We start from the raw sequence: 20,071 nt of genomic DNA on the forward strand, positions 1-20,071 counted from the left end.
CCGGGTAATCAATCGCTTATTCTTGATAATAACCAAGATAACATTCATAATGCGTATGAGCAGAATATGTAAGTAAAGATTTAGCATTATTATTGATTTTATTCATGCATTCTGTAAAAAGGCCATCATCACAGTTAATTAGCTTTAGTTGACCTTATAAATAATGTATATTTTTACCAATATAGAACAAAAGAATAGATGGTGTTTCAAAAATATGACTCCAAATATTTAACAGTGGTGTGAAGGGTAATTAGTCTTTTTTGATCATCTTTACATCTATTTTTGGTTATTTTGTGTCTTTTTTATTCATTTTAACATCTATTGTTGGTCAATTTTTGTCTATTTCGATAATTTTGTGTCCTTTTTTGATCATTTCACATCTATTTTTGGTCAATTTGTGTCTTTTTTGATAATTTCACATCTATTTGTGTCTTTTTTGATCATTTTACATCTATTTTTGGTTATTTTGTGCCTTTTTTAGCAATTTTTACACCTATTTTTGGTCAATTTGTGTCTTTTTTGATCACTTTAACATCTATTGTTGTTATTTTGTGTCTTTTTTTAGTTTTTTTTAACACCTATTTTTGGTCATTTTGTGTCTTTTTTGATCATTTTAACATCTATTGTTGGTCAATTTGTGTCTATTTTGATAATTTTGTGTCCTTTTTTGATCATTTTACATCTATTTTTGGTCAATTTGTGTCTTTTTTGATCATCTTTACATCTATTTTTGGTTATTTTGTGTCTTTTTTAGTCATTTTTACATCTATTTTTGGTCAATTTGTGTCTTTTTTGATCATTTTACATATTTTTTTGGTCAATTTGTGTCTATTTTGATAATTTTTACATCTATTTCTGGTCATGTGTGTCTTTTTTAGTCATTTTTACATCTATTTCGATAATTTTGTGTCTTTTTTTGGTCATTTTTACATCTACAGTCATGGAAACTTTCCTGATAATAACCAAGATAACATTCATAATGCGTATGAGCAGAATATGTAAGTAAAGATTTAGCATTATTATTGGTTTTATTCATGCATTCTGTAAAAAGGCCATCATCACAGCTAATTAGCTTTAGTTGGCCTTATAAATAATGTATATTTTGACCAATATAGAACAAAAGAATAGATGGTGTTTCAAAAATATGACTCGAAATATTTAACAGTGCTATGAAGGCTAATTATACACACTTGTGTGCTCTCTCTACTTTTAAAAATGATGATATTTGTGAACTTTTTTACCCCAAAGGGACGAGCAGAATGTTCGGCCTCGCTAACTGGCCGGAGCACTTCGTATATAAAAGGATTTTCCTGCACACTAATGAGGAGAGGGATTTATATAACGCTTTCTCACAAAGAAACAGTCCATAGATCAAATGCATAAAGATTGTTCTAATTGCATATAGTTAATAAACAATGGTTTCTATGTAAACAGATTATATTTAGGCTGCAACTTCCATTAAGCCTTTGGAGTTTGAGGCTATTCTGTTGGTTTTTGACTCCTTTTCATTCAGCCTGTATAAACGATTTAAAAAGTGTTCACCATGCCATCATTGTTTTCAGCACAACCTCACCTATATGACCTGATTATTATTTTTCATTTTGACTTACTGGATCAACATTTTGAACACAGAAACATACATAAAAAAAAATACAAAAAACACACAAAAAAAACACAATAAAATTACAAAGAAACACATACAAACACACTAAACCACACAGAAAACACACTTTTTTTTTTTTTTTTTACAAAAAAAACCACACAAAAACACAAAATATTGCGAAAAAAACCAAAAGAACAAAAAAACCACACGAAACCACACAGAAAACACACTTTTTTTTAAACAAAAACATAAAAAACACATAAAATGACATAAAAAAATACAAAAAACACACAAAAAAAGACATAAAAACACAAAAACACACTAAAATATAAAAAAAAAAAACACACAGAAACGCACAAAAAACCCCACATAAAAACCCAGTAAACCACACAGAAAACACACATTTTTTTTTTACAAAAACATAAAAAAACACACATAAAATGACATAAAAAATTACAAAACACACACAAAAAAACGCAGAAAAATTGCAAAAAACACACAAAAAATTACAAAAATCACACAACAAAATTACAAAAAAAAAAAGAAATGACAAAAAACACACAAAAAACATTAAACACAAAACATTGCATTAAAAATGCATTGAAATGCTGAATGTCATCACATTTGCAATAAGCACAATATTTATGGATGTAGTAGAACTAAAGTCCTCCTACACATAAATGAGATGTTCTTGGTAGTAGCTACCACAACTATTGTTTTGGAGAAATCTGCTTTAATGCAATTTATGTGATTTTTTTAGACATATTGAGGAAAATCAGGTTGTAGCTTATTCTCGTAATTTAGACTTTTTTCTCTAAGTGCATGATGATTATTTATTTCCTTCTGTCATTATTATTTTTTCTCCTACCGGGTCCTTATTTCTCTTCCGTACCAAAGTCTTCAGTTTGTATTTGAGCCGTTTTAACTCTGTAACTCTACTTCTGTCGCTGCCGTCTTCAAATCCACCAACAGCAGATAAATCCAGCTGTATTTTATCTTCCTGCCGTCATGGTGCTCAGGTTGAACATCACAACAGACAACATCAGTAGAAATGTGTTTACATTCATGGATGGACAACTCTGGGTTTGATGTAAACATCATATCCTGAAAGTAATGTGTTCACAAGCAATTTTACCAGCCGCGCTCCGCTTCACAACCTGGAAACCTTCTGACAGCTAAACAGCATGTTTACATTCACAATGTGAGCATTTTACCATTTATTCCTCTAATTATTTATTTGATTTATAGGTCGATTTTCTTTTCACATTGCATCAAAAGTTAAAAAGTGAGATAATCTGATGTTATTAAGTATGTTTAGGGAACACAATTTTTAATAAGTTTGTGTCTTTTTTTGTAATTCTGTGTCTTTATTAAATAATTTTGTGTCTTTTTAAAATAATTGTGTGTCTTTTTTAATAATTTTGTGTCTTTTTTTGGTCATTTTGTGACTTTTTTGGTAATGCTGTGTATGTTTTGGTCATTTTGTCTCTTTTTTAAGTAATTTGGTGTTTTTTCAGTCATTTTGTATCTTTTTTTGTCATTTTGTGTCTTTTTTTGGTCATTTTGTGTCTTTTTTTAAAGTAATTTTGTGTTTTTTCAGTCATTTTGAGTCTAATTTTGTCATGTTGTGTCGTTTTTGGTAATTTTGTGTCTTTTTAAAGTAATTAAGTGTATTTTTCAGTCATTTTGTGTCTTTTTTGGGTCATTTTGTGTATTTTTTGGGTCATTTTGATACTTCTTCTAGCGGCCCCCAGCTAATTTGAGTTTGAGACCCCTGCAATAGATCATATAATTGTGTTGTTGACAAAAAGTGAAGTGTATTTCCAAGATAAAACTAGAAATTCTGAGCAGTTCACAGCGAGTCAAGGCGACAAGGAAATTACTTAGCAAGCAAGGAGCGAAATGAGAAAACTAAATTAGAATACCGAGAGCAGAAATGTGTAATTTTGTGCACAAATTTGTACAAAAGACGCTCCTGATCTTAGTCAAAACTGACTTTTGAGTCAGCAACACTTCCTGTCTACCTTCTGCTGCTTCACTTTAGCGAATTGTCTCTTAGGATAAAAGAGGAGCCTCTTCTTTCAACAGTGTGAGCGTTGCATTGTGACAGATGGTTGTGTGTCTGTGGAGACGGAAACTTTATGGTGATGTGAAGATTAGAAGATGGTCAGCACAACACCCACACAGGTTTGACTGACGCCTCACTGGAGAATATTTACAGGTATGGAATATATTTCTTCTTCTGCTTTACATTTTCTAAATATAACGCCACTGTCGCCGGCGTTTCAACTTCAGAAGAATATCACTTATATGTCGTATATAGGGACGAGAGCAGACGTTATGAGGAGCTCTTGTATAACTGGAGGAAAAGGGCAAAAGAGAAAAAGGACATTTACTTTAGAGTTTGATTGAAACAGACTAAACTTTGTGTTGTGAAAGCGCACTAAAGTGGTTTATTTTATGTTACTTTTAATGTAAGTCTTCTGCTTTAGTAAAAGGCCCCAGTCTTTAGATCAGGGGTCTCAAACTCAAATTACCTGGGGGCTGCTGGAGGCAGTATCAAAATGACCAAAAAATAGACAGAAAATGACAGAAAAAAGACACAAAATGACTAAAAAAGACACAAAATGACTAAAAAAAGACACAAAACTAAATTACTTTAAAAAGACACAAAATGACAAAAAAAAGACACAAAACTAAATTACTTTAAAAAACCACAAAATGACCAAAAAGAAGAACAAAAAATTACTAAAAAAGACACAAAATTACTGAAAAAAAGACACAAAATGACTAAAAAAAGACACAAAACTAAATTACTTTAAAAAGACACAAAATGACCAAAAAGAAGGACAAAAAATTACTGAAAAAAAGACACAAAATGACCTAAAAAAGACACAAACTGACAGAAAAAGACACAAAAGTACTTAAAAAAGACACAAAATGACCAAAAAAGACACAAAATGACTAAAAAAGACACAAAATGACCAAAAAAAGACACAAAATGACCTGAATAAGAGACAAAATGACTAAAAAAGACACAAAATGACTAAATAAAGACACAAAATGACCAAAAAAAGACACAAAATGACTAAAATTGACACAAAATGACCAAAAAAAGACACAAAATGACCTGAATAAGAGACAAAATGACTAAAAAGACACAAAATGACAGAAAAAAACTAAACTAGTTAAAATAAGACACAAAATGACCAAAAAAAGACACACACTTACAAAAAAAGACACAAAATGACAAAAAAAGACACAAAATGACTAAAAAAAGACAGAAAATAACCAAAAAAATACACATAATTTTTGCTTATTTTTGAGCTCAATATGTTGATAAAGTAGGTTAAAGTGAAAAAATAACTGTCAGATCATAAAGGTGAAGAAAAAATGGATACCAAATATGGGCATAGTAAACATTTTTGCTGTGGTACATGAAGGGAAAAATCAAAAGTATTAAAAAACGGACAAAACAGGCTCAAAATGTATATTTTAAGCTGGTATATTCTGGAATTATTTCACTTATGATTGGTAAAATAAAAACAAAATCATGTGAAAACACTGAAGTGACCGTTGAGAAATAAAGATCTTTGTTGGTGAGATAAAGGAGCAGATCTTATCCTGGATAGCTTCAGGTAAGTCATCAGAACCAGATGATCCAGAAACACCTGGTGTTATTGATCTACTCTGGTTCTACGTGGTCATTAAAACAAATGTACAGCAAGATCAAAGACCCAAAGCATTACATCATCAAAAGGAAGTGTCTCCTGCAGCTCGGAGGGAGAGTTTTACAATAGCTTGCACTGTATCCTATTAATTATAAAGGACTGCATGCTGGGGGCTATAAATTATAAAGATAGTTACCAAAACACCCGACGTAGAAAAGGGAGAAACTCTCCTCCGAACAGATTGTTGTAGTTCATGTAAACTGATAAAATCCAGGTTTTATTTGATTCCTTCTAGGAGCGATCGATTTATTCTTTCATAAAGCAGCTCATCACAGGAAGACGTCCGGGAAATACAGCGTGGACATGCTTCACATGGCGGGATGAGACAGAATCCCTTAAACTGATTCTGCTTCTTATTTGTGATGCATTGGGGAGAGAAACAAAAAATCAGATATTAGACTTCTGCAGAAAGTGAATCCACAAACAAAGTGTTTCTGTGGATGCTGTCGGCACACAGCAGAGACAAATGAAGCAGGCAGTTCTTTAACCAAAGCTACAGAGCTTTGTTAGGCACAAAAACCACTCGGTTAAAGTTCAGGAAACACAATCACAACTAGACCAAATACACCAATATACTAGGAGCAAAAACATCAATTTTGTGTGTTTTTTTTGGTCATATTGTTTCTTTTTGGGTCAATTTGTGTCTTTTTTAAGCAATTAAGTGTTTTTTCAGTCATTTTTTGGTCTTTTTTTAGTCATTTTGTGTCTTTTGTGTTTAGCGTATCAATTTTGGCCATTTAGTGCCATTTTTAGTCATTTTGTGTCTCTTTTGGTCATTTTGTATCTTTTTTAAAAGTAATTTTGTGTCTTCTTTGGTCATTTCATGTCTTTTTGGGTCATTTTGTGTCTTTTTTGGGTCATTTTGTGTCTTTTTTGGTAATGCTGTGTATTCTTTGATAATTCTGTGTCTTTTTAAGAAATTTGGTGATTTTTCAGTCATTTTGTGCCTTTTTTTGGTCATTTTGTGTCTTTTTTTAGTCATTGTGTGTCTTTTTTGTCATTTTGTGTCATTTTGTCTTCTCATTTTGTGTCTTTTTTGGTCATTTTGTGTCTTTTTTTAGTCATTTCGTTTCTTTTTTTAGTCATTTTGTGTCTTTTTTTGATCATTTGTCTGATTTTGTGTCCTTTTTTAGTCATTTTGTGTACATAAACAAACAGAAAATGTGATTTTGAATCTTTCTTTTAACTTTCAAAACACTATCATGCTGAATAAAGCATTTGAAATGTTGCAAATGTGAACAAAGGTGTCAAATCTAACATATAAGAGGGTTCCATCCAGTTCTAAATTTACAGTAGGGCTCCACGCTGCTTTGTTTTCTAGTCTGGATGGAGTCAACAAGTCTTTTGGAGACTCCACAGGGTTAAACTGATTCTGTTTGTGATGCATTGGGGAGAAAAATAAAAAAATCAGATATTAGACTTCTGCAGAAAGTGAATCCACAAACAAAGTGTTAGTGTGCATGCTGCAGCAGAGAGAAATGAAGCGGGACAGCCGGCCGTGATACATGAACCTCATTGTCCACTGCAGGCCTCTACATTCATTGCTGATTTAATGGTGTGTTTAATTAGCTGTTCATCATCTTCTGATTTAGCCTCTTTCACTCCGTGGAGTAAACCCTGATTCCTCCCGAGGTCATTAACCTGGAGACGGATGCTCCGTCGCTTCCCCAGACATTCCTCGGACCTCAGCTGAATCTAACCTCTCATTTCCTCCAGACAGGTGAGGAACCTGAAGGTTCTGACACAACAGATAGTGGAGAACATTCATCAGCTGAGGAACCAAGAAAAAACTCCTGCATTTCTCCACTTCTACTGCTGAGTAACAACACCTTCCTGAACTCTAGCCAGGGGCCACACCAGCTCATTTAGTGTCTTTTTAATTATTTTGTGTCTTTTTTGGTCAGTTTGTCTTTTTTTAGTAATTTGTGTCTTTTTTTGGTCATTTTGTGTCTTCTGTTGTGTTTTTTGTAATTATTTTGTGTCTTTTTTTGGTCATTTTGTGTCTTTTTTTAGTCATTTTGTGTCTTTTTTAGTCATTTTGTGTCTTTTTTTTTAGTAATTTGTGTCTTTTTTTGGTCATTTTGTGTCTTCTGTTGTGTCTTTTTTAATTATTTTGTGTCTTTTTTTGGTCATTTTGTATCTTTTTTAGTCATTTTGTGTCTTTTTTGGTCATTTTGTGTATCTTTTGGGTCATTTTGTGTCTTTTTAAAGTCATTTTTTTTGAGTAATTTTGTGTCTTTTTTAAGTCATTTTTATCTTTCTTTTTTGTAATTTTGTGTCTTTTTAAAGTATTTTAGTTTTTTTTTTAGTCAATTTGTGTCTTTTTAAAGTAATTTAGTTTTTTTAAGCCATTTTGTGTCTTTTTAAAGTCAATTTTATCTTTTTTTTAGTCATTTTGTGTCTTTTTTTTTAGTCATTTTGTGTCTTTTTCTAGTCCTTTTGTGTCTTTGTTTGGTCATTTTGTGTCTTTTTTAGTCCTTTCGTCCAACATAAAATGTGATTTTGAATCTTTGTTCTCCTTTGAAAACACTATCATGCTCCTAGTGCGGAGTAACAACACCTTCCTGAACTCCAGCGAGGTGCCAGACCAGCATGCATTTTAAATGTGCTTTTGTCTCCAGGATGTATAATGCAGGCAAGGTGTGGAAATGAGATAAACGTCATGCTCCAGAGGTAATTGCAAATTCTCTATCCAAGTCTAGGTCATTCCTCCAAACTCATAGAATAAAAAAAAACTGAAAATATATAAATAAAGCCTTCTTCTTTAACTTGGGCTCAGCCTGTCCTTTGTGAGAGTGCTTGTTAACTCCCCAAAGTCACTTTCCCTGTCTCACACACACACACACACACACACACACACACACACACATGCATGCAGACTGAAATCTAGCATGATGTCTTGGATCTTCTCCCTCTCTTCTGGTCATTTTGTGTCTTTTTTTGGTCATTTTGTGTCTTTTTTTACAGTTTGCATTCAGTATTTTAATGCAATTTTTTGTCAATTTTTGTGTGTGTTTTTTATGTGTCATTCTGTCTTCTCATTTTGTGTCTTTTTTTGTCATTTTGTGTCTTTTTCTAGTCATTTTGTGTCTTTTTTTGGTCATTTTGTTTCTTTTGTGTTTAGCGTATACATTTTGGTCATTGTGTGGCCTTTTTTTTAGTCATTTTGGCTTTTTTTGTTTTTCTTAGTTCTTTAGTCCAACATAAAAAAAATTGTAATGCTGTGTCTTTTTTTGGTAATTCTGTGTCTTTTTTTGGTCATTTTGTGTCTTTTTTGGTCATTTTGTGTCTTTTTTTAATCAGTTTGTGTCTTTTTTTGGTCTTTTTGTGTCTTTTTTGGTCATTTTACATATTTTGTAGCGTCTTTTTTAATTATTTTGTGTCTTTTTTTGGTCATTTTGTGTCTTTTTTTAGTCATTTTATGTCTTTTTTTGTCATTTTGTGTCTTTTTATAGTCATTTTAGTCATTTTTTTGTCCTTTTTTTAATCTTTTTTTAGTCATTTTGTATCTCTTTTAGTCATTTTGTGTCTTTTTTAGTCATTTTCTGTCTTTTTTGGTCATTTTCTGTCTTTTTTTAATCATTTTGTGTCTTTTTTAGTCATTTTGTGTCTTTTTTTGGTCAATTTGTGTCTTTTTATAGTCATTTTTTGGTAATTTTGTGTCTTTTTTTAGTCATTTTGTATCTCTTTTAGTCATTTTGTGTCTTTTTTTAGTCATTTTCTGTCTTTTTTTGTCATTTTGTGTCTTTTTTAAGTCATTTTGTGTCTTTTTTGGTAATTTTCTTTCTTTTTTTTGGTCATTTTGTATCTTTTTTAGTCATTTTGTATCTTTCTTAGTCCTTTAGTCAAAAAAAAAAAATCTGAAAATATATAAATAAAGCCTTCTTCTTTAACTTGGGCTCAGCCTGTCCTTTGTGAGAGTGCTTGTTAACTCCCCAAAGTCACTTTCCCTGGCTGTCTTAAGAACGGAGTTAGCAAAATCGTTTCCGCCTCATTTGCTAGGCAACCTCTGAAACTGACTCCTGTGTCAGGCCAACCTGTGCTGACAACCCCCTGCTGGAGCACACACACACACACACACACACACACACACACACACACACACACACACACACTGAAATCCAGCATGATGTCTTGGATCTTCTCCCTCTCTTCTCAAATCTAGATTGACTAGCTTCTGCTCACAGCCTGCCAACCCTCCAGGGTCATTTATGTTGCGCAGAGAAGAAAAGAGATGGCGGAAAAAAAGAGACAGATCAGAAAGAAAAGCCCAATAAGGCGAATGAATAGCAGAGGTGAAATAAAAAAGAAGAGGCCGGTTTCATCTGGAGCTGTCAAAGCCCCCCCCCCCCGCTCTGAGACGCTATAAACCCTTTTTACTCCTGATTTTCTTTTTATTTTAGAAAGCTCCCTCTGGGACTTTGTCATTAATTCCAGCAAACTTGGACTACAGCTGCAAGAAAACACTCGGATGGAGATATATGGAGATTGTCTTTCAAGGACACGTATAGCTTTTTTAAATATATATATATATATATATATATATATATATATATATATATATATATATATATATGTGTGTGTAAAAGAACATGGCTTAAATTGTCATTGAAAAATAATAATTTCAGCATAATTAGTCCTCCAGAGGTTTACTTTGCAGAAGTTTCCAAGTCCAATGTAGTGCATGAAGCATTTTTCAGCAAAGGTAAAAAAAAAAAAAAAAACCTGGACCAAGTGTAAGTTTTTGCAGAGGTTTTCAAATTTTGCAGTTTGCATTCAGTATTTTAATGCAATATTTTGTCCTTTGCATGTATTTTTGTATGATTTTTGTGTTTGTTTTTTATGTGTCATTTTGTCTTCTCATTTTGTGTGTTTTTTTGGTAATTTTGTGTCTTTTGTGTTGAGTGTATTATTTTGGTCATTTAGTGCCTTTTTAGTCATGTTGTGTCTTTTTTTGGCCATTTTGTGTCTTTTTTTGGTCATTTTGTGTCTTTTTTAGTCATTTTGTTTCTTTCTTGGTCATTTTATGTCTATTTTAGTCATTTTGTGTCTTTTTTTAGTCCTTTAGTCCAACATAAAATGTGATTTTGAATCTTTTCTTCACTTTAAAAAAAGAAGAAGCAGAAAATATATAAATAAAGCATTCTTTTTTTAGTAATTTTGTATCTTTTTTTAGTAATTTTGTGCCTTTTTTGGTCATTTTGTTTCTTTTTTGTCATTTTGTGTTTTTTTTGGTAATTTAGTGTCTTTCTTTAGTCATTTTGTGTCTTTTTTTTAGTAATTTTGTCTCTTTTTTAGTAATTTTGTCTCTTTTTTTTAGTAATTTTGTGCCTTTTTTGGTCATTTTCTGTCTTTTTTAGTCCTTTAGTCCAACATAAAGTGTGATTTTGAATCTTTTTTTTAAACTTTCCAAACACTATCATGCTCAATAAATAATTTTAAATGTTGCAAATGTGAACAAAGGTGTCAAATCTACCATATAAGAGGGTTCCATCCAGTTCTATCATTTGATACTAAACCTATTTGAGCTTGTCTCCAGTTTTACTTGGTATATCATCATCAAACTGAAACTGGCCTCATGGAGTTTACAGCCAGAACTTTAGAGGTAAATTGACAGTCCACGCTGCTTTGTTTTCTAGTCTGGATTGTTTTAGTCAACATGTGATAGTTAAACTGGCTTCCTGCTCCGTGTTTTCAGACTCTTTGTGAATATGTAGAGTCCCGGCAGTGAACGGGCCGCTGGAGGACATTCAGAGTCCTGAAGACTCTCCAGCCTGGACTTGGCTCTGTGCTCCAGGTAATTGTTGTGCGAAGAGGTGAATCTTCATCCCAGTCTCAAGCTGTGGGCACCCGAAAGGAGGTTTTCTTCAAGGACCCTTCCAGATTTGGCTCAGTTTACTGGCTCAGTGGAGGACAGCTGTTTAACCCATTTAGGCCTAAAATGCCTCGAAAAAATGCCTGTAAAACCTTTGGGCTATTTAAAATAAGTAAGTAATTGTATGTCTTTTTTTGGTAATTCTGTGGGGTTTTTTTGTAGTTCTGTGGGGTTTTTTTTGGTAATTTTGTGTCTTTTTTTGGTAATTCTGTGTCTTTTTTGGTAATTCTGTGTCTTTTTTGGTAATTCTGTGTCTTTTTTGGTAATTCTGTGTTGTTTTTTTTTGGTAATTCTGTGTCTTCTTTTGGTAATTCTGTCTTTTTTGGTTATTTTGTGTCTTTTTTTTGGTAATTTTGTGTCTTTTTTTGGTAATTCTGTGTCTTTTTTGGTTATTTTGTGTCTTTTTTTTGGTAATTCTGTGTCTTTTTTTGGTAATGCTGTGTCTATTTTGGTAATTATGTGTCTTTTTTAATAATTATGTGTCTTTTTTGGTAATTCTGTGTCTTTTTTTGGTAATTCTGTGTCTTTTTTAATAATTCTGTGTCTTTTTGGGGTAATAAACCATTTTCTTATGATTTATGGCATTAAAAGTGTGTTTTACTGATATGTTTTGAGTTCTTTCCACTTCTAGCCATGATGAAGCTGTCCCCATAGAGGTGTATGACATGTCTAACCAGAAACAGCCTGACTACTTGGGGCTCAGAGGGTTAAAACTTCAAACTCTAATGACAGAGAATTTCGCCGTTGAGTGCAAAACATATTTTTTCTGCGCAGTATTTGCTGGAGGCCGCTCTGCTCTAATCCTCCAGTTTTGTGGGGATATACAATTTATGATAACTAAAATCCTAGTCTTTTTTGGTCATTTGTGTCTTTTTTGGTCATTTGTGTCTTTTTTGTGTCTTTTTTTGGTAATTTTTTTGTCTGTTGTTGTGTCTTTTTTAGTTATTTTGTGTCTTTTTTTGTCATTTTGTGTCTTTTTTGGTCATTTGTGTCTTTTTTGTGTCTTTTTTGGGTAATTTTTTTTTTCTGTTGTAACTTTTTTAGTTATTTTGTGTCTTTTTTGGTCATTTTGTGTCTTTTTTGGTCATTTGTGTCTTTTTTGGTAATTTTTTTGTGTCTTTTTGTGTCTGTTTTTGCAAATTTTTTTGTCTGTTGTGTCTTTTTTAGTTATTTTGTGTCTTTTTTTGTCATTTTGTGTCTTTTTTGTCATTGGTGTCATTTATGTGTCTTTTTTGTGTCTGTTTTAGTTATTTTTTTGTCTGTTGTTGTGTCTTTTTTAGTTATTTTGTGTCTTTTTTTGTCATTTTGTGTCTTTTTTTGAGGTGTATGATGTGTAACCAGAAACAGCCTGACTACTTGGGGCTCAGAGGGTTAAAACTTCAAACTCTAATGACGGAGAATCTCGCCGTTGAGTGCAAAACATATTTTTTCTGCGCAGTATTTGCTGGAGGCCGCTCTCCTCTAATCCTGCAGTTTTGTGGGGATATACAATTTATGATAACTAAAATCCTAGTCTTTTTTGGTCATTTGTGTCTTTTTTGGTCATTTGTGTCTTTTTTGTGTCTTTTTTTGGTAATTTTTTTGTCTGTTGTTGTGTCTTTTTTAGTTATTTTGTGTCTTTTTTTGTCATTTTGTGTCTTTTTTGGTCATTTGTGTCTTTTTTGTGTCTTTTTTGGGTAATTTTTTTTTTCTGTTGTAACTTTTTTAGTTATTTTGTGTCTTTTTTGGTCATTTTGTATCTTTTTTGGTCATTTGTGTCATTTTTGGTAATTTTTTTGTGTCTTTTTGTGTCTGTTTTTGCAAATTTTTTTGTCTGTTGTGTCTTTTTTTAGTTATTTTGTGTCTTTTTTTGTCATTTTGTGTCTTTTTTGTCATTGGTGTCATTTATGTGTCTTTTTTGTGTCTGTTTTAGTTATTTTTTTGTCTGTTGTTGTGTCTTTTTTAGTTATTTTGTGTCTTTTTTTGTCATTTTGTGTCTTTTTTTGAGGTGTATGATGTGTAACCAGAAACAGCCTGACTACTTGGGGCTCAGAGGGTTAAAACTTCAAACTCTAATGACAGAGAATCTCGCCGTTGAGTGCAAAACATATTTTTTCTGCGCAGTATTTGCTGGAGGCCGCTCTCCTCTAATCCTGCAGTTTTGTGGGGATATACAATTTATGATAACTAAAATCCTCGACATCATCATCATCCCTTCTCCTTGTCAGTCTCCTCTCCTCCCGACGGTAAGGTAATTCTGTTTTCTAACTGCAAATAAGATCTCTCCTTCTTCTGCTTTTTATCTCCCGGCTCTGATTTCCTCCTCTCCCTTCACCTTTCTCCCCGTGTCTCCCCTCCTCTCCTAAACAAAGTCAGCGTGGGTGTGATTGGGCCTAAATTTGCATTAACAAATCGTGCAGGCTGCTGCAGCTCGACAGTAGCGGCGGCGGCGGGATGATTCAGCTTCAGGTGTGTGTGTGTGTGTGTGTGTGTGTGTCTGTCACAGTGTTTGTGTGTCGACTTCCCTCTGCGGGCGTCCTACTTCTCAGCCGCCACACACACCCAAATGTGCTTGACGTATTAATGCTTTTGGAAATATTAGCGCGCTTGCTGCTGCCAAGGATTACTCCATCTGCAACAGCCTCTTCCAACCCTAATGAGAATTCATGTTACATTTTAAACAGCCAAGAAGAAGAAGAAGAAGAAGAAGAAGACTGCCTCACTATCATCTTTTCACTCCTTTCAGCCCCGGATTCCTATTTGACTCTGAGGTGCCAAATTCAAATTCATTTCAGCGAGAAGAAAGTACATTCTGAAATACCTACGAAGCAAGAGAATGCTCTTTAATCCTGCAAATATGCGCTCTGTGTTAGTTTTGCAGTTTAATGGAGCAACTGTATTATTCAGATAGGCTCGTGTACAAATGAGAAACCAGCAAATGAGCGTGAAGAACGGGCAAAGTTTCAACTCACATGACGACTTAAAAGTACACTCTGCTTTCCAAAAAAGAGATCCAAGCCAGGCTGTTTATGGATATTAGCGTGGGAGTTGTGTGAGTGTGTGTGTGTGTCTGAATGTGTGTGTGCAGTGGCGGTTCTTCACAAGGGCCTGCAGGGTCAAATTAATACTGAAATGATCAATTTATAACAATGAACAATGGAGCAAGTCTCACCTTTTTTTTGTTCAAACAACATCTCATTGTACACAAAAGGAACCCAGAATGTTACATTGTATAATAGTTTAACTCTCTGGAGTCTTCAAAGGCTGTTTTGTCCATTTTTTAATCATTTTCATGTCTTAACGTGTCTTTGTAAGTCATGTTGTGTCTTTTTTGGTCATTTGTGTCTTTTTGTGTCTTTTTTGTGTCTTTTTTTGGTAATTTTTTTGTCTGTTGTTGTGTCTTTTTTAGTTATTTTGTGTCTTTTTTTGTCATTGGTGTCATTTATGTGTCTTTTTTGTGTCTACTTTAGTTATTTTATTATATTTATATTATATATTTTATTGTCTTCTTTTTTTGGTAATTTTGTGTCTTTTTTTGTCATTTTTATGTACGGTATTCTGTGGGTTTTTTTTTGTTATTCTGTCTTCTCTTTTTGTGTCTTTTTTGGTCATTTTGTGTCTTTTTTGGTCATTTGTGTCTTTTTGTGTCTTTTTTTGGTAATTTTTTTGTGTCTTTTTGGTAATTTTTTTGTCTGTTGTTGTGTCTTTTTTTTTTTAGCTATTTTGTGTCTTTTTTTGTCACTTTGTGTCTTTTTTTGTCATTTTGTGTCTTTTTTTTCATTGGTGTCATTTATGTGTCTTTTTTGTGTCTGTTTTAGTTATTTTGTGTCTTTTTTTGTCATTTTTACGTATTCTGTGGGTTTTTATTTTGTTATTCTGTCTTCTCATTTTGTGTCTTTTTTGGTAATTTTGTGTATTTTTTGTCATTGGTGTCATTTATGTGTCTTTTTTTGGTCATTTTGTGTCTTTTTTTGTCATTTTTGTGTCTTCTGTGTTTTTTTTTTTGTTATTCTGTCTTCCCATTTTGTCATTTTGTGTTTTTTTCAAGACATTGAAAGATTTTGAATGCTTAAATATCATCTTTGCCATGTTTTCATGTGCTAATGTGCCCCTCTGATTAAACACTGGCCCCTCCTTGGCCCCCACAGTAAAACTGGTCTAGCTCTGTATTGTAATGAACAATAAATACTCCCTGAGAAGTTCAGCGTATTAATAAGCCTGAGAGAAGAGGCTCAATATGTGTGTGTGTCAACATAGGTGTGTGTCAGCCCGAGAAAAGAAAAAGACACATGGAGGCAAATCGTCTCCGTGTGCTGCTCTGTTTGTTTGATTCGCTTTGTTTTTTTTTTCGTTTTTTTTTTCAAAGCGTGAACAATCAGCAGGACGCCGTTGCCGCCGCTGCATGATAAAAGAGGAGAAGAGGAAATGAAAATGAGAGCTGATGTGAAAGTAAACACGTGATTCCATCAAAATTAATAGTGAGGAAAGAATTCCTGCATTATTAGCAAGAGGAACCTACTTTTCTCCTCCTACTCAGCATGAGTCTATATGTATGTATGCTTTCTATGCTGCAGGCTTTTTATATAGAAAGCCTGTTACTTCTTCACACAAGATGACTAAAAAAAGACACAAAATGACAAAAAAAGACACAACTACTTAAAAAATCACTAAATTCCTTAAAAAAGACACAAAATGACCAAAAAAGACACAAAATTACTTTTAAAAAAGACACTTTCTTCCCTTTCCCAGGTCCAATTTTTATGAAAAATCATCAACCTTTCATAAAACATTTTCGTTAACTGAAATAAAAATAAAAATGAGAGTTTTAAAAAAAACGATAACTAACTGAAACTGTATTTCGTGCTTACAAAACGAACTAAAACTAACTAAAATTATAGTGATAAATTATCTAACACTTATAAATCTAAAGTTATTTTTATCCTGGTAAGAAACAAATAATAATCAGGTCACTCTGCTCGGGCCAGTTCATCACTGCTTGCAGCTTTTTAATTTATTTTGTTTGTACATTTTTATGTCTTTTTTGGTCATTTTGTGGTCATTATACATCTTTTATGGTCATTTTGTGTCTTTTTTGGTCAATTTATGTCTTTATGTGTCTTTTTTTGATCATTTTGTGGTCAATTTGTGTGTTTTTTTGGTCATTTTGTGTCTTTTTTGGCCATTTTGTCTCTTTTTTTGGTCATTTTGTGTCTTTTCTTGGTCAATTTGTGTCGTTTTTTGGTCAATTTGTGTCTTTTTTAGTCATTTTGACATCTACAGTCAAGGAAAAATTCTTGATAATAACCAAAATCATCATGAATAAAACCATGGAAAATGTCTAGATATCAGCTCTTAAATTAAACTCTTTTCAGCTATGTTTGTTGTTATCATTATATTTGTCCAAACAAATGTACCTTTAGTTGTACCAGACATTAAAATGAACAAGAAATATATATGTTCTGCTCGGGCCAGTTCATCGCTGCTTGCAGCTTTAATTGATCTTGTTTTAAGAGTTAATTTCTTATTTTAAGCGTTCAACATGCTTATTTCTAGATTTAATAATCTTAATTGAATAAATCTTGTCAAGGTAAATTATCTGTCCATGCAGCAAGATCATTTCCCTCAGATTTACTGTTTTATCTTCATCTTTTAGACACACCTCTTATTTTCTTCTCTTATCAGCATGAATCTGTGCTGCTGTATGTATGGATGTACACTTTCTATGCTGCAGAGTGAAGCAAAATGATATATTTAGCAAAATTGCACAGCAAGATGCCTTAAATGACACCTAATGTAGTTTGCATTACGGTGCAGGAACAGCACTATCACATCTTACATCTCCTTCTAATCCAGCAGCTGGAAAATGAGGCTGAAATTTTGTGAAATTGCAACACAAAATCAAGCAGAGAACATCCTCCTCACATTATATAGAAAGCCCTGTCACTTTCTTCCCTTTCCCAGCTCCAATTTTTATGAAAAATCATCAACCTTTCATAAAAAACCAGCTACTTTGGTTTCTTCTAACCCCGAAGAAGTAAAGTTAAACATTTGTTTAACACCTTATGAACTTTTTGCAAACTTTTTCCTGTCCAAGCTGCAGTGGGCTCACTTTAATGTAAATCCTCAAAAAGGGAAATCAGTCGTTTTCAAAGGGATCATTAGACGTCTGACCGAAGGTTATTATAGTTAACGAAATAAAGTTAAAAAAAAAAAAACAATAACTAACTGAAACTGTATTATGTGGTTATAAAACTAACTAAAACTAACTAAAATTATAGTGAAAATGTCCTTCGTTTTCATCTTTGTCAACTTTTTTCATACGTAAACCTTTTTGGTTGATATGAAATCTATTTCATTTATCTGGAACACAAGAATGCATCAAGAACTGTAATTCAGTATTATATATTATTCTGAAATGCATAGTTCTGCAAATTGGAGTCTTATAGGGCTATTTTGTCCATTTTTCAATCATTTTCATGTCTTTTTCGTGTCTTTGTAAGTCATTTTGTGTCTTTTTCTGTGTCTTTTTTTGTGTCTTTTTGTGTCTTTTTTGGTAATTTTGTGTCTGTTGTTGTGTCTTTTGTAGTTATTTTGTGTCTTTTTTGGTAATTTTGTGTCTGTTGTTGTGTCTTTTGTAGTTATTTTGTGTCTTTTTTGGTCATTTTGTGTGTGTTGTGGTGTCTATTTAGTTATTTTGTTTCTTTTTTTGGGTCATTTTGTGAAAGTGGAAAGTTGAGACTCTTGTAGATCCATTGAGCCAATTAAATCAATATTAAGGGGTTGAACACATAAATGCATCATTTTAAAGTCAATACTGCACAATGAGCTCTTTTGTTGAGGGTCTTTTAGTATATTTTGATGACAAAACGTTTTTATTTTTACTTACTTTAGTAAGGTTTTGAATTCACTTTATTTTATCTGTAAAGCACAAGTAAAGCTTAAAACTGAGAAGAGAATCCTTTAATATCAAAATAAGTCAGCCCTAAATGAGTAAATCCACTCATAAAAAAAAAGCAAAAAGCATCCAGACGGCTTTAAATTGTTTCACATTTCATTATAAAATGTATTAAATGCATCTCTTTGAAGTTCGTCTAGCCTCAATTCCCCAGAAATACCTAATTCACACAGCCTTCACTATGACTCTCCCAAATGATCTCCCATGAATCCTGTTTCCTTTTGATCATGGAAACGTCTCTTGAATTTGACTGCAGTTCACTCGGGACAAATGCAATTGATTGGACATGATTTAGAGAGGCACACACTAGTCTAAATTCAGCCCACGCTCCTTCAGAGCAAACACAAAGCTTTAAACCTCCCAGATAGAATCGTGTCAAGGTGTCGTTCCAGGAGGAGCGCCGTGATTCGCTCCACTTATATTCCCTGTTGTCAGCAGGGACCATGACTCAAACTGGGGGAGTGATCAAGAACATAATGGGAACCTTAACCAAACTTCACAACCACTCTGTCTGCAGAGAGGGAAGCTCTGAATCCTGCAGCTCTCCATCAATCAGCTCGGACCAAAAGGAAGCAGAGACTCTCACCTAAATCTTCTGAAGCACCCTGGAGAGAACCTGGCAAATCAGTTTTACCTCGTCCTTTTAGGGCCCATTTACTCCCAAAAATATACAAAAAACACATTTTTTTTACAAACCCCCCCCCCCCCCCCCCCCCCCACACACACACACACACAGAAACACACATAAATACACATACAAAAATGACAAAAAAACACACACAAAATTGCCCAAAATCACACAAAAAAACAGTAAACACAAAAGATTGCACACTGCAAAATCTGAAAAATCTCTGCAAAAAAAAGGAAAATCATCTTACCACACTTGGTCGTGGTGATTTTAACCATTGAAGAAAAACAAAAATGCACACAAAATTACAAAAAACACAAATGAAAAATATACAAAAAACACTTTTTTTTAACAAAAAAACCCCCACACAGAAACACACAAAAGAACACATAAAAACACACACAAAAATTACAAAAAACACACATAAAACAGCCCAAAATCACACAAAAAAACAGTAAACACAAAAGATTGCACACTGCAAAATCGGAAAAATCTCTGGCTCCACTTATATTCCCTGTTGTCAGCAGGGACCATGACTCAAACTGGGGGAGTGATCAAGAACATAATGGTAACCTTAACCAAACTTCAGATCCACTCTGTCTGCAGAGAGGGAAGCTCTGAATCCTGCAGCTCTCCATCAATCAGCTCGGACCAAAAGGAAGCAGAGACTCTCACCTAAATCTTCTCAAGCACCCTGGAGAGAACCTGGCAAATCAGTTTTACCTCGTCCTTTTAGGGCCCATTTACTCCACTGATTACACACATCAGACTCTGCTTACAGGTCTTGGAGGCTCCGACCAGATCTGAAACACTACATCTAGGCCCTTTGTTGCACCAGAGGAGGCTGTTTAAAAGCTAATTAGCTACCTCAAGTGATGTCACTTGAGTCTAGGGCTGGGCGATATATCGATATATATTTTTAATGTGATATAAAATTAGACCATATCACATATTTCGATATCGTTCAAATTGTGCACTGTTATCCTTGCTCCAGGCAAGCTGCAGCTTTTATTTAAGATATTTTTTTTTATTTAATGTGTACTTTATGAGCTACAGAAGTTGAAAAGTTACGTTTTTTTATTTTTTTTTTATAATTATTTATAATTTGATTTATTGTTTTTTTTTTGCTTATTTTTTAATTTTATGAATATTATTTTTATTTCTCAAATTTTGCTACACTGGAACAAATTGCTGTTTGATTTGGTTAGCACAAATGGTTTATTTTTTGGAGAAATTTTAAATAAAACATATAGAATAATGCAATTTTGATATAAATTTATGATATCACAATCTTATCTTA

The sequence above is a fragment of the Centropristis striata genome, chromosome 24 (assembly GCF_030273125.1).
Source record: "Centropristis striata isolate RG_2023a ecotype Rhode Island chromosome 24, C.striata_1.0, whole genome shotgun sequence".
Lineage (NCBI taxonomy): Eukaryota > Metazoa > Chordata > Actinopteri > Perciformes > Serranidae > Centropristis > Centropristis striata.